The 4,449-nt window shown below is 47.1% G+C and overlaps 1 pseudogene; it reads left to right on the forward strand.

Moving 5' to 3' along the window:
* Positions 1 to 2,325: 2,325 nt before the first annotated feature.
* Positions 2,326 to 2,443, forward strand: LOC126089966 (5S ribosomal RNA; annotated as a pseudogene).
* Positions 2,444 to 4,449: the final 2,006 nt, after the last annotated feature.

Raw genomic sequence — 4,449 nt, forward strand, 5'->3', positions numbered from 1 at the left:
TTTTCAGGGAAACACAGACGCTCACGTAATCGCGCGCACACACACACACACACATACACACACGCACACACACACACACATTCACAGAGATACTGGAAGCATATAAAGAAATAATTATGATGGACGCTGTTCGTAGAAAAATCGCACATTATGACCTGCAAACAGTTCAGATCTAATATAAGGCAAGTACTGAGTTAAATGCAACAAATCTGTATTCATTCTCTCGCAGTTAAATGCAACAAATCTGTATTCATTCTCTCGCAGTTAAGAAACGTAGAATACTTGTACTTGATGAAATTTGTTCGCCTCCCTCAGCTCGCGTGGTTATTAAGTAAATATTATGTGAACAAATTCAGTGTCCTAGCTTTGTAAGTATCAATGATTAAGAATTGCCAACATTCACCAGCATTCGTGCTAAACAGACGAACAACAAAGTTCAAATGGTTGAAATGGCTCTGAACACTATGGGGCTTAACGTCTGAGGTCATCAGTGGCCTAGAACTTAGAACTACCTAAACCCAACTAACCTGACATCACAGACACCCATGCCTGAGGCATGATTCGAACCTGTGACCGTAGCGGTCGCGCGGTTCCAAACTGTAGCACCTAGAATCTCTCGGCCACCCCGGCCGGCGAACAACAAAGTTCACCAATGCGACATAATGTGTAAGTGTAAACCTTATTGTTTAATGTGGAACAAATCACATACCGTGGTAAATTTGGTGTGTAATTGACATGTATAAATAAAGAACATTAATTAATGAAAAATGTTGTGTGACACATTACATCGTATGTAGCATTTCAAAATATTTGTATGATTAATTGTACCTTGTATTGGGCAATGACAACAATGTGAAACGGTTACATTCAAACTAATCATCTAGCTATTTGCATCAACACGAGAAACATGCATGAGTCTAAACTATGTTGTTTGTGTTTGCGTGTATATTGTATCAAGAATTTCAGAGATTACTTAGACTAGCTAATTTATCAAAACATTTATGATGAGTACCAGAATGTGCTACCAAAAAGACAAGATTTGAAAAATATTACTGAACATAGAGAAAATTAACACATTCATTACAACTCTGAAATTACATACAAGACTGTGCGGTTGATCCCGGCGGAGGTTCGAGTGCTCCCTCGGGCATGGGTGTGTGTGTTTGTCCTTAGGATAATTTAGGTTAAGTAGTGTGTAAGCTTAGGGACTGATGACCTTAGCAATCCCATAAGATTCCACACACATTTGAACATTTTTTGAACTACATAAAACTTTAGAAAATTAGCTTCAAAAGTAACTTGATAGTCCTGGTGAAAGAGAAACAAGGTTAGAGAATTTGTGGCAGATGAGTTTTGTGGAGAAGGTGAAAATCAGTGTTTAACGTCCCGTCGACAACGTGGTCATTAGAGACGGAGCACAAGCTCGGCTTACGGAAGGATAGGGAAGGAAATCAGCCGTGCCATTTCGAAGGAACTATCGTGGCATTTGCCTGAAGCGATTTAGAGAATTCACGGAAAACCTAAATAAGGGTGGCCGGACTCGGGTTTGAACCGTCGTCCTCCTGTATGCGAGGCCACACTTACGCGAAACCACTTTCCTAACAAACACAGGCTTTATAACCCCCCGCAATCTCACTGCACTCGCAACACTTCTGGATCTATCCTGATTGACTCGGTGAACCTGGAGTTGCTGTCCAGCTCGGTGTGGCAGTTTCAGGACCATGGGTGAGGACGTTCTCTCAGGATAACTTCTGGCGGGCAGCTGATGACCCCCCTAGAACGTGGTGTGGCGCTGTCGGACCGTATGGCGCGCGTCTTCTTCATAGAAACAACATGCGGTCGTAGGTCCAGCGCATGGCCGACGAGGCGGGAGGCTTGGCACAGGAACTGTAGCTCTTGTCGTGTACGATGTGAGTGGCTCATAGCAGGTATGTGTGAGTCATTGTCGCTCGGTGTCCAGCAAAGCAGGAACAGGTCAGTAGAGTAGTTCAACTGGCATTTTGTTTCTATCTTATATTCGGGTAGATGAGTTGGTGTCCTGGTTGGATCTGTTCGCACGGGTGACAGGAAGTGACAATTCTCATAGTGAGAAAGTAGAGTGCGGTATAACCTGCTCGTCCTTATCACAGCACTGGTTGGCTACGCAGTGGCTGTGTGAAAGAGTTTTGAGAACTCGTTGCCTGTGACTTGAGGTAAGAATCATAGTCGAGCAGCATTTGACAGGAAAAGACGTAACTACGAACCAAGGAGTGATCAGGGCAACGTGACGTCGTACTACAGGCACCCGCTGGGGTCGCCATTTTGAGAAGTGTCCATTGTTAGCTAGCCAACGGCGTTGCCGCAGTGGTAACACCGGTTCCCGTCAGATCACCGAAGTTAAGCGCTGTCAGTCTGGACTAGCACTGGGATGGGTGACCATCCGGTCTGCCGAGTGCTATTGGCAAGCGGGGTGCACTCGGCCCTTGCGAGGCAAAACTCAGGAGCTACCTTGATTGAGAAGTAGCGACTCCGTTCTCGGAAACTGTCCTACGGGCGGGAGAGTGATGTGCTGACCACATGCCCCTCCATATCCGCATCCAGTGTCGCCTGTGGGCTGAGGATGACACGGCGGACGGTCGGTACCGTTGGGTCTTCATGGCCTCTTCGGGCAGAGTATAGTCCCAGTCAATCATTAGCTGCCCTCTAGCCCCAAGTAAAGTCGCCTCCATCGGCTTGTGATGTGAATACGTGCCCTGAACCCAGTGACTCCCCTTTCCTCTAACAATCTGTTGTCGCCTCCCAGGCAAGTTGAAGCATTTGGCAGGCCGCACGCTGCCTGCTGCAACAGCTGCTCCACCACAGTCCGCTGAGAGCTGGGGCACTGCCCTCGAGGCCATCCGCGCGCCTCAGCGAGTGCTTCCAGCGACAGCGCTGCACGTCGCTGTCGGTCGCGGCCACCGCCCTCTCCCATTGACGCGGCCCCCCATGGCTTGTGTGGTGTCACACATTGAAAAATCTGCAGTCATTTCAAAAGGGATATTTTACGAGTGTGGATTTACAATAGTCTTTTAGTATTGGTGCCTAATACAAAAGTGCTGTTTTACAAAAAAAATTGTTCAAATGGCTCTGAGCACTATGGGACTCAACATCTTAGGTCATAAGTCCCCTAGAACTTAGAAATACGTAAACCTAACTAACCTAAGGACATCACACACACCTATGCCCGAGGCAGGATTCGAACCTGCGACTGTAGCAGTCCCGCGGTTCCGGACTGCAGCGCCAGAACCGCTAGACCACCGCGGCCGGCCCGTTTTACAAAAGAAAGATGTTTATACATTCAAAAAAACCTTATGAAGCTATTTCACACTACACTATTGCATAATTAAACTTAGTAAGATTATTTTTTAGATTATTTTACAGATATGTTGATATCAGTGGAGTCATATGTGATGGCGTCTAAATTTGTCGCACTATATACACTACTGGCCATTAAAGTTGCTACACCACGAAGATGTGCTACAGACGCGAAATTCAATCGACAGGAAGAAGACGCTGTGATACGCAAATGATTACGTTTTCAGAGCAATCACACAAGATTGGCGCCGGTGGCGACACCTACAACGTGCTGACATGAGGAAAGTTTCCAACCGATTTCTCATACACAAACAGCAGTTGACCGGCGTTGCGTGCTGAAACGTTGTTGTGATGCCCCGTGTAAGGAGGAGAAATGCGTACCATCACGTTTCCGACTTTGATAAAAGTCGGATTGTAGCCTGTTGCGATTGTGGTTTATCGTGTCATGACATTGCTGCTCGCGTTCGTCGAGATCCGATGACTGTTAGCAGAATATGGAATCGGTGGTTTCAGGATACTAATACGGAACCCCGTGCAGGTTCCAAACGGCCTCGTATCACTAGCAGTTGAGATGACAGGCATCTTATCCGCATGGCTGTAACGGATCGTGCAGCCATGACGCGATCCCTGAGTCAACAGATGGGGACGTTTGCGAGACAACAACCATCTGCACGAACAGTTCGACGATGTTTGCAACAGCATGGAGTATCAGCTCGGAGACCACGGCTGTGCTTACCCTTGACGCTGCATCACAGACAGGAGCGCCTGTGATGGTGTAGTCAACGACGAACCTGGGTGCACGAATGGCAAAACGTCATTTCTTTCAGATGAATCCAGCTTCTGTTTACAGCATCATGATGGTCGCATCCGTGTTTGGCGACATCGCAGTGAACACACATTGGAAGCGTGTATTCGTCATCGCCATACTGGCGGATCACCCGGCGTGATCGTATGGGTTGCCATTGGTTACACCTCTCGGTCACCTCTTGTTCGCATTGACGGCACTTTGAACAGTATACGTTACATTTCAGATGTGTTACGACCCGTGGCTCTACCCTTCATTCGATCCCTGCGAAACCCTACATTTCAGCAGGATAATGCACGGCCGCATGGTGC

This window comes from Schistocerca cancellata, chromosome 6, assembly GCF_023864275.1.
Source record: "Schistocerca cancellata isolate TAMUIC-IGC-003103 chromosome 6, iqSchCanc2.1, whole genome shotgun sequence".
In the NCBI taxonomy this organism is placed as follows: domain Eukaryota; kingdom Metazoa; phylum Arthropoda; class Insecta; order Orthoptera; family Acrididae; genus Schistocerca; species Schistocerca cancellata.